The sequence below is a fragment of the Giraffa tippelskirchi genome, chromosome 5 (assembly GCF_054371585.1).
Source record: "Giraffa tippelskirchi isolate mGirTip1 chromosome 5, T2T-mGirTip1v1.2.pri, whole genome shotgun sequence".
Taxonomy (NCBI): Eukaryota; Metazoa; Chordata; class Mammalia; order Artiodactyla; family Giraffidae; genus Giraffa; species Giraffa tippelskirchi.
Window position 1 is genome coordinate 127,137,484 of NC_137279.1, and position 21,600 is coordinate 127,159,083.

The window sequence follows — 21,600 nt, forward strand, 5'->3', positions numbered from 1 at the left end:
AAGGGAATTACAGTATTCAAATAGTTTTCTTTATGTGTATTAGTTTCCTGTGGCTGTTGTAACAAAGGACCACAAACTTGGATGGTTTAAAACAATAGAAATGTATTCTCTCACAGCTGTGGAGGCCAGAAGCCCAAAATCAAGGCACTGGTGGGAACATGCTCCCTCTGAAAGCTCTAGAGAATAATTCTTCTTAGCCTTTTCCAGGGTCCGATGATTGCCTGAAGTCCTTGGTGTCGCATGGCTCACAGTTGCATTGCTCTAATTTCTACTTATCTTTAAACGGCCACCTTCACTTTGTATTGGTCTCTGTGTCTCTTTCCTTTTTTATGTGGACTCTAGTCATCAGATCAGGGTCCTCTCTAATCCAGTATGACTCATTTTAACTAATTAGATCTGCAAATACCTTATTTCTTAGTAAGGTCACATGCTGAAGTTCCAAGCAGAAACGAATTTGGGGGAGGTGGTTATTCAATCCAGTATAACATATTAAACATTTCCCAACCTCTGACCAAATTAATAATGGAAAGAACATCCTATGCTTTTCTTAGTCCCCATTAGATGAGGTCTGTTTGCTACTTGTATGTCTAAAATGTATACCAAATACAGAGATGACTGGGGTTATGAAACCTTAAATCTTTGACCAGCTACCTTGCACCACTATAGATTCTCAAAGGGTCTGAGTAGAAGGGCCACCTGGTAAATGAACAGTGCTTATGACTAAGTGGGACTTTGGCTCTAAACTCCCTTGGGGTCCCCCATTCCCAGAGATTTTGGCTGAACCACTGGACCTCTGACCTAAAGCCCTAAATAAAAGCAAGAAATTGTCTTCTTAAAGACCCGGTCAAGAGTATAATTTTCCATAGTGACAAGAGGTCAAAAAGGATTTATTCAAATGAAAAATGTCCCAAGGGAAAGAGAAAGTTGATCTTTCTACCTTGGGAAAGCAGCAGACACAGAAAAAAAGGCCTGGGCTTTGGAGCTTCAGAGTTAAGTTTGTTAGAAGTTCAGACCCTGGTTTCACCACTTACTAGTTGGAGGACCTCGTTCAGACTAATTAGTCACTTAAGTCTCAGTTTCTTCATTAGAACAGTGGAGATAGTAGCATCTTCCTTACAGACTTACAGTAAGGAGTAAATGAGTAATGCATGTGGGGCTTCCTTGGTAGCTCAGATGGCAAAGAATCTGCCTGTAATGCAGGAGACCCCAGTTTGATTCCTGGATCAGGAAGATCCCCTGGAGAAGGGATAGGCTACCTACTCCAGTATTCTTGGGCTTTCCTGGTGGCTCAAATGGTAAAGAATCTGCCTGTAACATGGGAAACCTGGGTTCTATCCCTGGGTTGGGAAGATCCCCTGGAGGAAGGCATGGCAACCTACTCCAGTATTCTGGCCTGGAGAATCCCCATGGACAAAAGAACCTGGTGGGCTGCAGTCCATGGGGTCGCAAAGCGTCAAACACAACTAAATGACTAAGCATGCATGTAATGCCTGTAGTACAGGGGAAATGCTAGTTACAATCATTGCAAGGCCTATAACAACAGATTTAAGGTGCTCATATCATATTTCCTAATCCCACACTGATTTCTATGGCCCTTCCTAGAGCAAGAAGTCCTTCTCTTGCAGGAAGCAACCTAAAACCCTTTGTCACCAGCTACAAGAGAGACATGTTCTCCAAACAGGCAAACCAAAGAATACTGTTGTATCAGTCCAAGGTTTTTAATCTGGAGGCTACAAAGTGGCAGCTCCCAGGCCAAATACTGCTCCTAAGAAGTTTTCTTTGGTCTGAACAAAATGTTTAAACATTTGGAATTTGTTGGCCACTTAAAAAAAAAAATCCAAAGATGTTCTTTAAAAAGTAAATTTCTGGCTTGAAAAATCAGAAGACCAGGCAATACTTTACCTAAATTATCCTATGACCAAACTGCTCATATACTGTATTGTACAAATTGGCACATTTCTGAGAGTGAGAAGAGGCTCTTTTAATAATTAGAGCTGAATAACAGACATTAATGGAATCTGCCTGAGGTGTCCCTGCTGGCTCAGTTGGTAAAGAATCTGCCTGCAATGCAGGAGACTGCCTGCAGGAGATCCGGGTTTGATCCCTGGGTCAGGAAGATCTCCTGGAGAAGAAAATGGCAACCCACTCCTGCATTCTTGCCTGGGAAATCCCATGGACAAAGGATGTTGGTGGGCTACAGCCCATGGGGTTGCAAGAGTCAGACATGACTTAGCCACTAAACCATCGAGGCAAATCAGAATATACAGTTGGTTACCCTACTCATGCAGGACCTCAGTGATCTGGAGCTAAGAATGAATGCCTCTGTAGGGGATCTGTCTCTCTCAGTTGCCCCTACTTCCAGGGTTTTGAGTTTTAAAGTTTTAACTAACCTTTGTATATCACACCTAATAATTGGTTCAGTATCTCTGACCTGGGCTTCTATCATCTTTCTTCTCTTTGAAGGAAAGAGTGTGGGGTGAGTCATCAGTCATTGTATATGCTGGACTTCATTCAGGTGCTATCTTGGATTCTGAAAGAATTTCCAATAGCATAGCTACATCTATGTAATCTCATTTATGCCTTATCATCATTGGAAGTTATTAGTCAGTCTTCTGCATCTATAGAGCATTTATCATTTGGGTATGGCACGTGTGTCATAATAATCATTTGTAGACGTTGTGAGATTCTTGAAATGCCTTCTGAATCATATAAGGAAATTCTTAATTTTCTAGGAGCTCCCATCTAAGGAATGGATTGCATTCCAAAAGTTTGCTTGTACATCTAGCATAAAGAATCAAAAGGCACATCCTATAGAAACAATGTCGTTGCCCCCCACCTCACACACATATGCATGTGTGCATGCCAAGTCACTTCAGTCTTGTCCGACTCTTTGTAACACTATAGACTGTAGCCCGCCAGGCTCCTCTGTCCCTGGGATTCCCCAGGTAAGAATACTGGAGTGGGCTACCCTTCCCTTCTCCAGGGGATCTTCCGGACCTAGGGATGGAACCCACCATCTTATGTCTCCTACACTGGCAGGAAGGTTCTTTACCACTAGCACTGCCTGGGAAGCCCTCACACACATATACATGCCCCAAATAAAATACACTATATGTATTATAAAATAAATAGACCATAGAATATCTGAGGATTAGTGCTGTGTGCTGTGCTTAGTCACTCAGTTGTATGCTGTACCCTAATCATCCCTGGGTATTAGTAGTTGGAACACTGTAATTAAATAAGAAAAAGTATCTTCTAAGTATTCCTTTTTTTAAAGTACTTATTCTTGGACTCCCCTGGTGGTCCAGTGGTTAAGAATCCACCTTTTAATGCAGGGGACATGGGTTCAATCCCTGGTTGGGATTAAGATCCCACATGCCATAGGGCAACTAAGCCCACCACCACAATGGATATCCCATGCGCCACAAGTGAGACCTGAACACAGCCAAAAAATAAATAAATAAATATTCTTTAAAAAAGTGCTCATTTGGCAACCCACTCCAGTACTCTTGCCTGGGAAATCCCATGGACGGAGGAGCCTGGTGGGCTGCAGTCCACGAGGTCGCCAAGAGTCGGACACGACTGAGCGACTTCCCTTTCACTTTTCACTTTCACGCATTGGAGAAGGAAATGGCAACTCACTCCAGTGTTCTTGCCTGGAGAATCCCAGGGACAGGCGAGCCTGGTGGGCTGCCATCTATGGGGTCGCACAGAGTCGGACACGACTGAAGTGACTTAGCAGCATTCTTTAGAAATTCTGAATCAAGGCCAATGGTGTGAGAAGTAACTTATAGGAAGTTTTGGTGACAGTCTCCTCTTATGACCACTTACATGTGCAAAGAATTTAGTAATGTAGATTTGTAGGAGAGGTACAATTTGTGTAAGAAATATCAAAGCTCTTTATTACCTAGAATACTTGATGAACACAGAATATGTCATTTTTTTAAATCAAAGTGGATTATTTGAAGCTTGCAGTGTGGAATAGGACTATTTAGAGCTGTTAGGGGTATTGGAAAGAGTCCTGCTTGAGGAGACAGGTGACCTTGCTTTGAGTTCAGTCTCTGCTCTTAGCTTGTGCAATTTTGGGTAAACAGCTTACCTTTGTTAAGATACAGCTTTCTTATGAGACATCTGAATAAGAATGACTACAGTAACTCATATTTCACCAACTTATTTTGAAGATAAATTGAGATAATGTAGCTTTGAACCAAAAATAGTAGAAAAGTAAATGAACACTGATCAAGCTCTTATTATGAACCAAGCACTGTGATGAAATTACTAGTATTAACTAGCCACTAACACTACCTACAGTGGCAGAAAAAGTATCCTTAAAACTGTCATTCTCAAATCTTTCCCTACTGTATACAAATGAAGAGACCAGGGCAACCCTTCCACTCTGAGCAGAAACCAATCAGCCTCCTCCCACTGAAAATACTCACAAAACACCAGGCTTATAAACATCCTGCCTTCTGATTTTAATGATAATATTACAATGGATAGGATGCTGCATCCGGGTCTACACCCCAGAGTAGGAGTGATATTGACTCATTGCATCTCTTGAGTATTACAAAGAAGATATGGCCCACTAAAAGAGCTGGATAATGGCAACTTTCAGCCAGACTTGGATTTGATATGTCTATGGAGTAAAAGAAAGAAATGGTCTTGGGTCCAGCTAGAATTCATTAATGGAATAATTAGTTAATTAATTAATTTCTAGAACTTTGTGTTGTCTTACATATTTGTTATGGCTGCCGTAACCAAGTACCCCAGACAGAGTGGCTTAAGAGAAATATATTTTCTCACAATTCTGGAAACTAAAAGTCTGAGATCAAGGTGTTGGTATGATTGGTTTCTTTTGAGATGCCTCTCAACTTGTAAATGACTGTCTTCTGTGTGTTTTTGCATGGTCTAGACCTGGTCTCCCTTCATCTTCACATGATCTGTGTCCTAATCTCTTACAAGGATGCAGTCATATTGGATTAGGGCCTAGACTAATGGCTTCATTGTTACTTAAATACCTCTTTGAAGACCTTATCTCCCAATATAGTCACTTTCTGAAGTACTAGGGGTTAGGACCCCAACATATGAATTTTGAGGGGATAAAATTCAGCCTGCAACACTTTGTCTGATAAATCAGTGATCTACTTTGTTCTCAAGAAATTTCCCCAGTAATATCTCTATCTCCTTTATTTTTGCCTCCTTGGCATAGTCCTGCCTCACTTCCACTACCAGAGTCACCTATCATCTACAAAACAATGAAAAGCCCCTCCAGTTTTCATTGTGCTTCAAACACTGCTTCACCAATACAACACTGCCATTGCCATTGGCAGCTCCATTTCACATATTTGTTGGTCCTCAAGAAAGCTTGTGTAAATTGAAATACCAGTTCTCTGTGAAACACGTTCAAAGAGTCCTAGAATCCACTGTTCCTTAGAATTCCACATTCTATGCTTCTAAATTTTTAGTCCCCAAGTAACTCCAAGTTTTATATCAAGACCTCTTGTCTACTGGTCTATTCACTTCCTTAGATTCCAGTCTCTTGGTAAACTTGTTTTATCTTTTCAATAACTTTTTTTCCAGAATGGAACTCTTTCCTCCCCCCCCACACACCCATTGATTCTTAGTTATTATCCAGATGGGAGATATTAGAAATCAGCCTGATATTGTTCATTCTAACCAAGAGGATTGTCTTCATCTACTTATAAGAGAGATCCAAAGCATGTTTCACCTTGCAACCCAGCTCGGGCTAACTCTTAAGCAAGGCAACTGGCTGTCTTGATGCTTGTTTGTCATTCCATCTGTTCTCCACCCTGCATATGCTAAGCTAATGGTTTCAGTTATGTTACATAACAAATATTTCATCAGCTTTTTGGTTAGTAGGGTATACGTTATGCTTGTGACCTCATGTAGTCTAATACCATGTAGCTCCTAGGAAAATTTAATTATACTACTGAACATCCTAAACTGAATATGTCATTGAGCATAATAAGTATGTCAAATCTTATTATTTGACATACATACCAGTGGCAAAGGATGCCAATCCATCAGTGATACTCAAGCACTATTTTTCAAGGTTTTTGACACAGAAGTTTACAGACATTTAGAGATGTAAATATTTTAGGGTTAGTAAGTCACATAGTGCTATTTTTCTCATATTTTATTTCTTCTAATTTAAGTCCTACATTGTCAGCTATTGAGATAGTTTCAAAATAAAATAATTTAAACCCAGATATCTACATGATTGGATAATAACAGTTCTTCTGATGTAACTAACCTGTTTTCAGCTTTTACAAGCAGTCCCTTCTCAATCTTCTGGCAAGCATGCCACAGGCAGTCACCCCTCTATAAATACGCAGTTAGAAAGATAAACACTCATTAAAATCCCTAGTGGTTGCATTGTTTCTCAGGGTTCCGCAATATTTATTCAGTGTGTAGATAAAGAAAGAGATTAGCAATGTTTCCACTGGGCTCTACTCCTTCCTGAAGCCAGCCAGCCTTCTCCCCAGGAGAAAGGCAGTAATCTGTGCATGTGTTTCAGAATGCCTCAGGACAACTTTCTACTTCAAAAGCAAACTGAGCTCCTCATTGGCTCCATGTTAAGCCACCCACTTTTTCAAGGGACATAATTTTTTAGTAACTTAATAAGTCAGACTTCTAAAATAATAGGAGTAAATTTGCAGAACAAATTTAATATTTAAATATGTGAGTATAGCTTAAATATTTACACATAAACTAAGAATGATTCAGGTAGGGGCTCTGATCTAATTTCATAGACTTACGGACATTTTAAAACCTTCATCTGTCAATTAGTGTAGAAAGAGTCTGGTCTTAGTTCCAGTCTAATTAGGCCAATGACTAACCCTGTGATCTCTGGGAAAACTGAGCTGAGCTTTTTTTAAAAAAAAACAAATAAAATTAAGGACAATGGAGTGGAGCTCTAACATCCTCTGACTCTGAAAATTACAATATTCTTTTGGGGAAAACAGATCTCATCTTCCCATCTCATAAAGGTTTTTGGGAACTGGATGACATGATTACTCCAAAGCACAGCATCATCCATTGAGCAGAATATGTAGATGGGGAGTAGCTGTATGTGTTTTCTTATCCAGTAAGCGTTTGGGAGGATAGATGAAAGAAAAACAACAGCAGAAAACATTCACCTTTCCACTTTAAAGAAGGAAGGAAATAATTTAGGATTCTAGAATTATTTATGGTTCTTTCAGACAAAGACTAGGTGAAGTAATTAAACTTGGCATGTATTAGTATGTTGGATATAAGCAGCAAATGTAAAATCTTTGTCAAACAAATAAGGTCTTCTTATCTGATTAAAACTTTCAAAATGTTAAACTCATCTTTTTGAAAGATAAATCTAGTGTGGCCTGTTCAGTTCAGTTCAGTCACTCAGTCTGACTCTTTGTGACCCCATGGACTGTACTGTTCTTTAAAGTATTTATTGATTGATTAATTCCAAGTATTTTTCCAAGGGCAGGGGATACAATGGTGAATAAAACAGACAGTGTCCCTTTCATCACAGTGCTGACATTTCCACACTAGTGAAAGGAAATGAAAAATATACAAATAAGCTAATAAAGTTTACCAGGTCAGTAGAGGGATACGTGCTATGGCATTTTCTAGCATTTAAAGCAGGGTAAGTGATGAGGTTGCCCAATTCAAGAAAAGTACAGACACCCTGTGCAACATCCAGAAGGACCTGAAGGACTTGTGACTTCGGCTGCTAGGCTGTAGAAACTTAAAAACTACAGTGTGATTAACCATGAGCCTTTAGTTTTCATCCGTGTACATGGAGAGGAGTTTGCTCGTATCTTCAGAAACATGTGAATCTTGGCTCCCAGAATCACAGCCCATGCTTGGTTTAATGCTTGCAAGATGAGTCCCTGAACAAATAAAATTAATTATTATAGTAATAAATAAGAAAATAAATAAAACAGGGTAAGGAAGATAGGGAGTGTCAAAGAGAGGAATGCTGTTTTCTATGGAATGGTCAGGGAACATGTCAATGACATGGAACATTTGAGGGGAGACTGAAAGGAAGCAAAGTCAGGTATATGGGGCAGGGGAGCCATTCCAGGCAGAGGGAACAGCAGAGGCAAGAGGAGCTTGGGGTATCAGGGGAACAATAAAAACATCAGAGGAAGAATAGGAGGAGTGATTCCCCACCATCTTTTTCTAAGAAAGGTATGGTCAAATTTATCTTCATCCTAAGATCGGTTTTCATAAAATCCAATAAGAATCCTTTATTTAATCTCTTTTGTTCTGTGCCTCAATTATTAATTCGAAAAATAGGGATGATAGTACCTCATAGGATTGTTGTGAGGACTAAATGAATTACTAAATATAAAGAATAATTAAGACACTGTCTAGCACAGAGTAAATCCTGCGTGCTCAGTCTCTAAGTTGTGTCCGACTCTTTGTGATCCTATGGGCTGTAGTCCACCAGACTCCTGTGTCCATGGGATTCTCTAGGCAAGAATGCTGTAATGGGTTGCCAGTTCCTACTCCAGGGGATCTTCTCCACCCAGGGGTCAAACCCACATCTCCTGTGTCTCTGACATTGGCAGGCAGATTCTCTACCACTGAACCACGGAGAACTACTTATTACTGTTATTATCATCATCATTATCTCTTATGAACAACCATATCAATAATTCAACTTTTTAGGCCAAGAGTATAATTTTGCACCAACCATTAATTATCTGGAGAGTTTCCTTACATATATTAGGGTATTAGGTAGGTCATGGTACGTGGTGACTCAAGCACAGAGGTTTATGTCATCAAATGTCTTAGAAAGAGCTTAAAATGATATAAACAAATTGGGGCTTGAAATTTAATACCTTAATCTAGACAAAACAAGTATGGTATCATGTTCATGTACTCACTTTTTTTAAATTTTTTTTATTTTTTTCAGTCAGTCTTACTCAGTTCCCTCTCCTCACAACAACACAGAATTCTTGGATCTTTGCAATGTCTTTCACATTCATCTCCAGCATGTGGTCTGAATTGATTCCTTGTTTCTCAATTACAACCATCACAGAATCAAGATTAATAACCTGCTTGGTGAGTTTTGTCCATTTTGGAATCTGGGGCCTTTGTATTCACTATGGCCCAGCGGGCTCTCCATGGTTCTTTCTGAGGGCTCCCAGTAGTGAGGGGCAAAGACAGCCTCAGTGACTGGGGACCTGCCTGCCAGGTTGGCCCACCCTGCCTGTTTCCACTATCTCCTTCCCTCTCCCAGGTGTTTAGCCATGATTGAGGAGAGTCTGAAAGTGGGTTGAAAGTTCACTAACATAATCCCTGTGCTTAGAACGATGCCTGGCACAATGGAGGTACTCAGTATTGTCTGTGGGTGATGCTGTGCTTCCCTAAACAGGCTGTCGCTGAAGCATGACTGGCAGGAAGAGCACCTGTGCGCTGGACTCTCCTTCGGGCTGGGCTCCCGTCGCTATCACGTACCTGGAACAGTTGCTTTCATTGTCAGCCCCTTCACCTCTGGCCACAGGGTACCTGGGACTGTCTTTGCTTTAGACGTGTGTTTTTTGTGGCCATTACACTTAACTTCACTAGTCACATCAGGTTGAATAGAATTCACAGTAAAAAAAAAAAAAAAGATGGGCCCTAGAATTTTTACTTCTGGGCCCATTGTTCAGTCCCTCAACAGTCCTCCAGAAAATACTTAGTAGGGACCCATTGTGTACTGGACACAGACTTAGGTAACATAACACTGTAGACCTCTACAATCTAATTAGTGTAAGTAAACATTGGGACTAGTAGCCAATAAAAGAGGGCATGAGAACCACAAGTGCCCTAAGTATAGGGTTCCATGTACCATACTATGTTAAATAGGATGACTGATTTTCAGTGAGAACGGAAAGGCTTCAGAGTAGAGGTTGTATCCTGTGTGTCACAGAAAGAATGAAGAACACTTCAGTTGGCAGAGTTACGTTACTGATAAATAGTATAATTATAAATAGCAATACTACATCATGTCATGTATGTTACATTATTGATCCAGCATCCTATTATGCCTCTGACTTGTGTTTGTTTGTCTCTGACTTCTTATGCTCCAAAGCCGTGACCCTGAGCCGCTTTAACCAAGAAACATTTAGAGATAAAAACTGGTTGGCTTTATAACAGCAAGTGCTGGGATACTGTTATCAAATTTGGTGGAGGTCTTTGTTTCTTATTTTCTTTACCAAACATACGAACTACTTGTCTCAGATAACAGATTTTATCTCTTTTTTAAAAAATTTATGAAAGTATAGTTGATTTATAGCAGATAACAGATTTTTGATGTTCATTCTTTCTCAGTTAATAGTTGTATTTATTTAATTGTGAAAGTGAATTACCATTTTTCTGAGAATGTTTTGGAATATATTACTCCCAACTAATGAAGAAGAGTGGAGATTACAGCAGATGCTTAATATATTTTGAAAAAGATTTAATGGGAGGAGAAGATTGAGGACCTTTTCCAAATTTCTTTCCCATAATTTTACTTATTTATTCAGTTAATATTCACAGAATGTCTGCTATGTCTTGGCCTAGATGACAGGAAGGGTATTCTTGGTAGTTAAGTGTTACTAAGTACTTAAACTATTCAACAGAAACCCTGTATTTTTTCATTATGGTGTGTGATCCAAATCTAGATAAGTGGTTTAATTCTGGTTGTTCATTTTCCCTACAAGTGTTGATGAGTCCCATTAGTAAAGGAGCCTTTAATGGTAAGAGCCAAGTAGAATGCTTAGGGAATCATGCATTCAACTAGCATTTATTGAGCAACTCCCACGAGTCAGGTATTCTACACAACGGTTGATGTTTTGTGTAATTTAGTTTTCTGAAAATGACAATCAGTCAACAAAGAAAAGAGTGTGGCAATTTTAAAGTTAAACACAAAATGTATTTTTGTTCCTAAACGGATAAGGAGGATGTGGGAAGGAGTAGGATCAAACAAATTGAACATCAAATTTCTGACTGTAAATAATTGACATTGTCCACCTGAGAAATGTGCACTTAAACAAGGACCTGCTCCCTACTGGAGGGTGTAAAAGGTGACTGATTCCTAAGGTTCCGCCGTCCGTCCTGCCACAAGCCGCACGAGGCTGCTACCGCGTCCTGCAGCTATTCGGACCGCCAGCAGGCCAAAGCGCAACTGACCGTCGGAGCCCAGCACGCGAGAGCCAGAGACCGCCCCCACCTGCCGCCCGCGTCCGGCCCCGCCCCCTGGGCGCGCGGGCCAATGGGCTGGGCCCCGGGGGGCGGGAGGCACGAGGCCGGGGGCGGGGCGGCCGGGGCTGGCGCGGTCGTGGCGGTAGCTGCAGGGGCGGCGGCGGCAACGGCGGCGACTTGGCCGGGCGTCCGCGGGCCGTGGGGGATGGGGGCGGCGAGCTCCAGCCCTCGGCGGCGGCGGCGGCGGCCGTGAGTGTTGGGCGGGCGTCCGCGTTCGGGACGCGGGATGGAGCGCCGCGGTGAGTGTCGGGTGGCGGCGCTCGCACCAACCGTGGCGGCTGAGGCAGGGGTCTGGGGTCACCGGCGAGTTGCCGTCCAGGGTCCGGGCGGCCCAGGCGGCGGCCAGAACTGGAAGCGACTGCGGGCCGCGCCGGTGCCCCCAGGACTCCTGGTCCTCCGGGAGGGGTCCGAGCGGACGAGGGGCGCGGCAGGGGAGGGAGAGCGGGGAGAGCTAGAGAGGGCGTCGCAGGGACCCGAGGACCCCGGTGCCCCCAGTTAGGCGACGCCGTCCAGGTATCTGGGGAGAGATTCTCGAGGCGGACTTTCCTCCCTTTCCAGGTTCCCCTCGAGTGTCCTGCAGTCCCTCTCCCTTTTCCAACCACGTTCGCTCATCCGCCTGTAAGCGAAATTCTGGAAGGGGCTTCTTCACCCTCCCTGCCCCGCACTCTCTCCCCCCCGCACCCCCTACTTTTGGTTTCCTTAACCAGGTCTTCACTTTCGTGTTCCTTACTTGGGATCTTTTTGGAAGTATAGTGCCTTTTTCTCAAATTTTTGTCTGACAAATGAGAAAGCTGAGGTAAAAGAACAAGACATTTCGTGTTGCCTGTCTTCCTTTTCTTATCACGTTTCACCTCACCTAGGCCCGGCTGTTTGTTTATTTATTTATTTGGCGAGGGGAGCGGTAATGAAAAGTAGAAAAACACTCAGTTCCCGTTCTACCCAAGTACCCCGCTCCGGTGCGTCTCTGTCGTTCTTCACACTCCTCCCTCCCTCTCCCACCACTCCGACCCTTCTGTCACACCCCTGCGCACACACGCACCCGCTATCCCAGCCTAGTCCTCGGGTAAGCCCTGTGCTTTGCAGAATAGAAATTGACAGGCGGAGGGTTGCAGCTACCAGGAGGAGGGCAGGAGAGGGAATCCCTGTGAGTTTGTTTCCCCGGGCTGTCCCGGGATCCCACAGTCCAAACCTTGGCCCGAGGGAAGGCCTTCCTTTGCCTTGAACAAAGTAGCCAGGGGACTCTCCTTGTCTTTGAGCCCCCTCTGACATTTCCAGGGTCCATCTCGCTTTTTCATCACCACTCCTCTTTAGAGAGGAGGATGAGGTTTGTTTACCAGCTACCCTCATGGATTGTTTTTTTGTTTTGTTTTTGGTCGTTGACATCCCCTATCCACCTCTAATGGTGGATCTCTTAGGGACTGTTAGGAGGTGAAAGCTGCAACACGGCCGTGGAGCCAAAATAACCAAAGAACTATTTGTTTGACATTTACCTTTTCCTTTTCTCTTCTTTTTGGGAATTAGCTTCGCCCCCGTGTTCGGTTTGAGGAAGTGGGGTGAGGGTGGGGATAGTTTCCTGTTCAAAAAAAAGAATTCATAATTAAGTACGAAAGTGAATATTTAAAATGAGTAAAGAAAATGCAACAAATTATGGGTCTTGGAGATTTAAATCCCTTTCTTCAGAGATTTCTTGAGGCAGTTTGCCAGGAATGCATACATAGAAATGCTTCCTGATTGTAGGAACTAAGCAAGTGAGGAACCTGGACACTTAAGCTTCATTAGCTTTATGGTTCAAATAGCCTTAGTCTCCTGATTCTGCGAAAAATTCTAGAGTGGATTTGAAGAGAAAGTAAGATAGGTCTGAGTTGAAAATTTTTCAGTTCCCAAATTGGCAGGAAGTAAAACTCTGGCTGAGATGAAGAAAGCACTGTTCATGAAAATCTATGGTGGCTGGTCATTCCTGCTCTACCCACCTCCCTAAAATAGAACATCCACTAAATTATCAGCACCTTCTCTTCCCAGTGGTAAAAGCCCTTAATCTAGGAATGTGTGCTGCTTCAACCACTGCTGTTGGTCTCAGTCGTTAGTACTGCGTTGAACAAAGCTCATGACCGACAGGTTCCCTGGAAAGATTTTCATTTCTGTACCATTGGTGATTGATTCAGCATCCGCTCAGAAAATTTAGTTTGACACCACCACTTTATGTTAGACAAAGTCTTGTGGAAACTTTCAGTCTATTGGGTAGAAGCAGGTAATTTCAAATAAATAGGGCCGAAGGCATAGTATCTTGGGTTACCTGAGAAAAGTATGTTGAATGTCCTATGGGAAAGTAAAGGAATGACTTATTTTCAGTAGAGGAAATGAAAAGGCTTTTTGGAAGAAGTGATGTTTTTTGTGAGATTGAAGTCGATTACGAGAATGATTTTAATAAGCACCAAAGGCCAAAGGATCCTTCTTGGTGGAATTGCTGGTTATCCTAATGCACACATACAAGGATGCCATCAGTCAGCTTCCATGATTCTGCTTTGAAGGCTACCTTGTTCGTTTTTGATTTCCCACCTCATCTCCAGTATAATGATGAGCCACTACACAGAAAGATACATCCCTGTGTAAAGAAACAAGGAGATTTGAAAGGAGGGTTAGCGATATGTTTGGATATGATGAGGATTTTTGTGGACGGTTTGTACTTTCTGCTTTGTCTTTATCTTTTACTCTGATAAGCAGGAGCCCTTTGATGATACTGCCTCCCTGGGATAAGGTTTTTTCTTTTTCTTAAAAAATGCTCCAGTATTTATCCCTGAGAAAGTTTTCAAATGCCATAGACTTTCTTTCTAAGGAAAAAGATGGCAAATATTTTGAAAAATATTAAGGAAGAGAGAAAGTTGAATTCAGGGATTATTTCAGTAGAACTTCCTGAAATTTTGTGGGCTTCCCAGGTGGCGCTAGTGGAAAAGAATGCCTGCCAGTGCAGGAGATTTAAGAGAGTGGGTTCCATCCCTGGCTTAGGAAAATACCCCAGAGCAGAGAATAGCAACCTTACAATTTTATTTTTAATTTATCTAATATTCCTTGAGTACTAAAATAATAAGAGATTTTTATACACTATGAGTGAGTTTTGACAATTGTTTACACTCATGTAATCCCCATAATCAAGATATAGAACATTTCCATTATTTCAAAAAAGTCTCACATGCAGAACTCCCCCCGCCTTCCACATTACAAGCCCAGTCACCAGGCAGCCATTCCTTCTTTTTTGTTACTAAGAATTAGGTTCATCTTTTCTAGAATTTCATGTAAAAGCAATCATACAGCGTATATTCTTTTGTGCCTGACTTCATTTAGCATGATGTTTTTGAGATTCACCCATGGTTTTTTTGCTATGTTATAGATATTTATTGTTGAGTAGTATTCCTTGTAAGGCTGTTAGCATTTATCTGTTGACACTCAGATTGTTTCCATTTTTTACTGTCATGAAAAAAGTTGCTGCATACATTTGTGTATAGCTTTTGGATGAATGTATTTTTCATTTTGGGGAGTTATATAAGGGAGTAGAGTTGCTGGGTTTTATGGTAAATGTATGTTCATGTGTATAAGGAACTGCCAGGCTGTTTTCCAAAGTGGTGTGTACCTTGTATAGCACCAATGTGTGGGAGTTTTAGTTGCTGTACATCCTTCCTATCCCAGATTTCACTCTAGCTGAAATTGAGAATTCCAGTAGATATTTAGTGGTATCTCATTGTGGCTTAAATTTGTATTTCCCTGATACTAATGATGTTGAGCACTATTTCATGTGCTTATTGCCCAGTTGTATATCTTCTTTTTTGAAGTATCTGTTCAGATCTTTTACTTATTAATTCCTTGTGCTGTTTGTTTTATTACTGAGCTAAGAGTTCTTGATGTAATTTGAATACAAGTCCTTTGTCATGTATTTTCTCCCTATTTGTGGGTTTAACAGTTGTCTTTCAAATAGCAGAAGCTTTAAATTTCAATGAAGTGTAGTTAACCAGTTGTGTGTTTGTTTGTTTAATGGTTCTTGCTTTTTGTGTCTAAGAAATTGTTCCCTAGATTTTCTATCCAAGTTTTCTTAGAATAGGTATCCTCAAACATATTCTTAAAGGACCAGATCATAAATATTTTAGGCTTACAGGCTACAGTACCTCAACCACTCAACTTTGCTGTTGTAGGGCAAAAGCAGCTATTGACAGTACATAAACAATTGGGCATGGCTGTGTTCCCCCATAACTTTTTCTTATAAAAACATGCAGTTGCCTCTTCCAGCTCCAGTATTTAAAAGATTGATAATTTTAGATTATGTATTTAGGTTTATGATACATGTTGAGTTAATTTTAGGGTATGCTCTGAAGTAAGGATCATTTTTTTCTCATATGGCTATCAAGTTATTTCAGTACCATTTATTGAAAAGAACACCTTTCCCCTTATTGAATTACTTTAGCACCTTTTGACAATATATAGGTCTATTTCTAGACTATTCTGTTGATCTGTTTCACTCTCTGTAATAATATCATATTGTTTTGATGACCGTAGCTCTATAGTAAATCTTAAAACTAGACATTATGGATCTTCCAAATCTGTTCTTTTTTCAAAAAATTTTTGGCTGCTTAGATTTTTTACATATTATATACATTTCAGAGTCAGCCTATCAATTTCTACAAAAACCTAGGAGAGATTTTGTTTGGGATTGCTTGAAACAACACATCACTTTGAGGGAAATGAAAGTCTTTAACAGTTTTGAGTCTTCCAGTCCATGAGTATGGCATACTTACTGATTGATTCACTTCTTTAATTTCTTGCCACTAAAGTTTTATAGTTTTAAATTTAGGATCTTAGACATATTTTGTTAAATTTATTCCTAAAAATATCTCATTTTTTGATGTTATTATAAATGGTATTTGTTTCTAAAATGTCACTGTCCAATGGTTTGTTGCTACTATTTAGAAATACAATTGTAATATATTGACCCTATATTCTGTGGCCTTGCAAAATTCATTTATTAGTTGCAGTAACTCATTTGTTTCTTAGAGTTTTTGAGGTATGCAAACATGTCAATTTTTAATAAAGTGTTTTACTTCTTCCTTTTCAATCTGAATGTATTATATTTTTTTCTCTTGTACTGGCTAAGACCTTCAATAACAACAGTGTGTGTTAGTCCCTCAGTCATGTCCAACCCTTTGCAACTCCATGGACTGTAGCCTGCCAGGCTCCTCTGTCCATGGAATTCTGCAGGCAAGAACACTGGAGTGGGTAGCCATTCCCATCTCCAGGGGATCTTCCTGACCCAGACATTGAACCCAGGTCTCCTGCATTGCAGACTCAGATTCTTTACCATCTGAGCCACCAGGGAAGCCCAGTAACAATATTGATCCTAATCTTAAAGTGGAAAACATAGATAGTCTTTCATTATTGACCAAGATGTTAGCTGTAGATTTTTTGTAGATGCCTCTTAAAAGGTTGAAAAAATTCCTTTCTATTCCTAATTTGCTGACTGCTTTAATCATGAAAGTTTGCAGAATTTTGTCAAATGCTTTTTCTGCATCTGTTAAGATTATCACATGTTTTTTTGTCCATTGACTATTAAACTAAGCTTGATTCTTGAGACAAACCTTTCTTGGTTCTAATGTGTTATTTCTTTTAAATATTGTTAGGTTTGACTTGCTAATACTGTGTTAAGAAATTTGATCTGTAGTTTTCTTGTAATATATTTGTCTGCTTTCAGTATCAGAGTAATACTGACCTTATAAAATGAGTTGGGAGGTTTTCCAACTCTTCTATTTTTTGAGAGTTTCGTTTGACTATTCTATCTAGTTCAATAGATTCCATTAGTGAGGCCATCTAGGTTGGTAGTTTTCTTTGTGAGGTATTTTAAATTACGAATCCATTTTTTTTTAGTACATATAAAGTTACCCCAGATTTTCTGTTTTGTGTGTTAGATCTGGTTATTTGTGTCTTTCAAGAAATTTTTCCATTTTATCAGAGTTGAATTTTTTGGTGAAGTTGTTTATAATAGTCTCATTTCCCTTTTAATATCTGTAGGGTCTGTATTGATTGATGTTCCTTATTTCATTCATGATGTTAGTAATTTGTGTTTTCTCACTTTATTTTTTGATCAGTTCAGCAAGATATATATCTATTTAATTGATTTTTTCCAAAGAACCAACTTTCAGTTACATTGATTTTCCTCTGTTACCTGTCTTCCATATCACTGATTTCTTTGTTGTTGTTGTTGTTGTTCATTTGCTCTGTCGTGTCCAACTCTGTGACCCTAGCTTTGACTATTTGGACCTTTGTTGGCAAAGTAATGTCTCTGCTTTTTAACAGACTGTCTAGGTTTGTCATTGCTTTTCTTCCAAGGAGCAAGCATCTTTTAATTTCATGGCTGCAGGCGCCATCCGCAGTGATTTTGGAGCCCAAGAAAATAAAGAAATCACTGATTTCTACTCTTACCATTATTTCCTTTGTTTTACTTACTTTCTGTTCAGTTTGCTCTTTGCTTTATAGCTTGAAGTAAAAGCTTAAATCATTGATTTTAGATCCTCCTTTCTTTTCTTGTTCAAGTATTTTATTTATTTTTATTTTATATTGGCATATAGCCAGTTAACAATGTTGTGATAGTTTCAGGTGGACAGCAGAGAGACTCAGCTGTACAAATACATGTATCCATTCTCCCCCAAACTCTCCTCCCACCTAGCCTGCCATATAACATTGAGCAGAGTTCCCTGTGCTATACAGTAGGACCTTATTGATATCCATTTTAAATATAGCAGTGTGTACATGTGGATCCCAAGCTCCCTATCTCTTCCCCCATCCTTCTCCCTTGGCAACCATAAGTTTGTTCTCTGTAAGTCTGATTCGTTTTGCAAATAAGTTCATTTGTGTCATTTCTTTTTAGATTCTGCATATAGGGGATGTCATATGATAATTCTTCTCTGTCTGACTTTACACAGTATGACAATCTCTAGATCCATCCATGTTGCTGCAGATGGACCCTCCTTTCTTTTTAATAAGGTATCTAAAACAGTATATTTCTCTAACTACTGCTTTTACTGTGTAACTTAACCCATTTTGAAATATCGTGTTTTCATTTTTATTCAGTTCAAACTATTTTCAGATTTGCCTTGTGAAAATGTGACCCATGGATTATTTAAAAATATATTTTATAATTTCCAAATATTTGGAGATTTTCCCACTGTTATTTGTTCTATATTTAATTTTGTTTGGGTCAGAGAACATACACTGTATGATTTCAGTTCTGTTAAATTTATTGGGACTTGCTTTATGGTCCTACATATATCTTAGTGAATATTTTATGTGTATTGGAAAAGACTGTGTATTCTGTCACTGGGTAGAATTTTCTATAAATGTGTGTCAGGCAAGTCAGGTTGATTGATTGTATTGTTTAAATTTTCTGTATCCTTACAGATTTTCTCTTATTTATTCTTAATCAGTTAATGAGAGAGGATTATTGAAATCTTAACTATCATTGGGATTTATCTATTTTTCCTTACATTTCTGTCAAGTTTTATCTTATATATTCTGAAGCTCTGTTTTTAGGTGCAGACACTTTCAGATCATGTCTTTAAGATGAATTGACTCTTACTATTATAAAATGTTACTCTTTATCCTTGTCTGATTAAAAACTACCTCTGCTTTCTTATGATTAGTATTTACTTGGTATATCTTTTTGTGATGTTTTACTTTCAACCTACTTGTGTCTTTTATATTTTAGGTCTGTTTCTTACAGGCAGTTTGTAATTGTGTGTGTGTGCTAAGTTACTTCAGTCATGTCCGACTCTTTGCAATCCTTTGGACTGTAGCCTGCCAGACTCCTCTCTGGTATTCTTCAGGCAAGAATACTGGAGTGGATTGCCATGCCCTTCTCCAGGTTGCCATGCCATGATCTTCCCCACCCAGGGATGGAACCCACGTCTCTTATGTCTCCTACATTGTCAGGCAGGTTCTTTACCACTAGTGCCACCTGGGAAGTCAGTATGTAATTGAGTCTTACCTTTTTAGAGATTGTCCAGTTGTCCAATTTGACCAGCCTCTGCCTTTTTATAGGGGTGTTCAGAGTATTTATATTTAACGTAATTATTGATATGATTGAGTTTAAGCCTATCATCTTGCTGTTTGTCTTTAATTTTTCTCATCTGTTCTTTGTTTCTTTTCCTTCTTGTTCTGCCTTCTTTTGGATTGACTAATTTTTTGAAATTCCATTTATAACTACTGTTGGCTTATTAACTGTACCTCTGAAGATTTAATATACATTTTTAATTTGTTATAATATGCCTTCAAATAATATGCTGTTTCACATACAGTGTAAGAACCTTACTTGCATTTCCCTCCTCCCTTAGTTTTTGTTATTGTGATACTTTTTGCTATTCTACATATGTTGTAAATGCCACACAAATTGCTATTACTTTTGTTTTAAATGCAGGTTTTTTTAAAAAAAGAAATTTACAAAATGAGGGTTGTGTTGAAGCTTCATTTGAGGTGAGTCTAGAATAGGGCTGGTCTACATGTACTACTAACACATGTCCTTCTGGGATCTCTCCTTAAGTATTCCATAGGTCTTTCTGCTCTGGCTGATGAAAACTCAGAGGTCTCCTAGCCTTGTGAAAGCCCTGGAAATTGTTCAGCTACAGCACCTTGGAAATTCTTTGTCCATCCTTGTGGGGATTCATCCTATACATATACAGCTTTGAATTCAGCAAGAAAATTAAGGAGTTGCCTATGCAAATTTCTGGAGCCCTTTCTCTGGCTACCTTCTTCCTCTCTGGTACTCTGTTGTACAGATTCCAGAGCTATGATTGCTTTTTGCTCAACAAGAGCACCACACTCTATTTGGCTTCCCCCTTCTCTTCCACGGTCTAGAATGTGCCTCCAGGCAGAAAGTTGGGGTGACTGTAGGGATCACCTCATTTGTTAGTGATTCCATCTCTCCAGGATCATGGTCCTGTGCTGTTTATAGTCTGATGTCTGAAAATAATATAGTGGAAGGGCAAGTCTGATCTCAGTTATTCCTGCATTGATGTATGCAAAATTTTAAGACTTTTATAAAATATGGAAATTTTCTTTTCATCATTTTTGTGGCAATTTATTTAAGAAACTGTTGTTTGCTCTATAAAATGGCACACAGTCTAGACTTTACTGAGTGCATCCTGTGATATAATTTAACATTCTCTTATCTTCTATATTGCTTATAAAGTGGTAATTGGATCTAGAGCAGAGTTTCTCAATCTTGACACTTTTTGACCATTTGGAGCTAGGTAATTCTTTGTTAGGGGTGGAGGTAGGAGGGTTGAGGGGTGCTCTCTTGTACAGGTAGGATGTGTAGCAGCATCCTTGGCTTCTCTTCACTAGAGGTCAGTACGATTCCTTCCCAGTTGTGAGAACCAAAGGTGTCTACAGACACTGTAAGATGTTTCTGGAACAATGTTCTGTTATGAAAAGTAGGCTACCTAAACTACAGAATCAATTTCAGGAATATGAAGATCCCTACCCAGCAAAAATAGGAATACTCATTATAAATGTTAGCACTGAAGAGAATACATGGAAAAGATTTTAACAGTATGCAAGTTGAAGTTTCACAGAGTGACAGAAAAGCAACGTCACAGAGGATAAGAATTTCTGTTTTAGAAGGGAAAAATACTTGAGACAATAATAATGTAAAATAGTAAAAACAATTTTAAGATATTGGACTTCTACGATAGATATACAGATGGTTTTACTTTTTTTTTTTTTAATTATAAACCAAAAATTTTGGAGTTGCAGAAAGGTATTGTTTCAATAGTGTACTTTTTCATACTAGAAACTCACTTGTGTGACATAAAATTTCTTTAAACAAAATGTAAATTAGGGGGAATTAATAAAATAACCCCTTTCATTTAAAATGAACTGCCATTTCCGCTAATGTTTCCAAATACCCTGTTCCTCCTTACTAAGGAAAAAGGGTAGAAAATATGACAGATAATTAATATATTTTTAAAAAAGATTTAAGAGGAGGATTGGGATTGAGAGACTTCTCAAAACCATCCCTCAGATAACAGTTCTTATAAGTTAATGGTCTAATATTCATCGAGGAGCCACTCTTTGTTCGTTCTGTGCACAATAGTTGGCTGTTTTGATATGATTTAAAGGTAGATCTGGTGGGAAGGGTCTTGAGGTTAACCCAGAGCAGATCCAGTGGGTAGACTTTGCCCTGAGTTCCCTAAGGGTTACCCTGCCTCTACCTTCCAGGGCTTTAGAATGCTTTCCTCGCTTCCCCATTGATGTCCTTCAGTTTAGTCCTCAGTGGTTTCCATAATGAGTGTCTGTGGTGCATCATTCTCTTCCAGTAGGATTTGA

At 39.6% G+C, this 21,600-nt stretch overlaps 1 protein-coding gene across 10 annotated transcripts in view; it reads left to right on the forward strand.

Annotated features, from left to right (window-relative positions):
* The first annotated feature begins 11,287 nt into the window (after window positions 1–11,287).
* The window catches only part of ARHGAP29 (Rho GTPase activating protein 29), a 79,187-nt gene continuing 68,874 nt past the window's right edge, over window positions 11,288–21,600 (forward strand). For 4 of the 10 annotated variants that reach the window (XM_081486268.1, XM_081486258.1, XM_081486272.1 and 1 more), the window contains exon 1: window positions 11,288–11,480. The gene's annotated coding sequence lies outside the window, so the exon portion shown is untranslated. Of the gene's footprint in view, window positions 11,755–18,145; window positions 18,262–21,600 lie in introns of all 10 variants that reach the window. The other 6 variants (XM_081486269.1, XM_081486260.1, XM_081486265.1 and 3 more) reach the window with 4 other exon arrangements.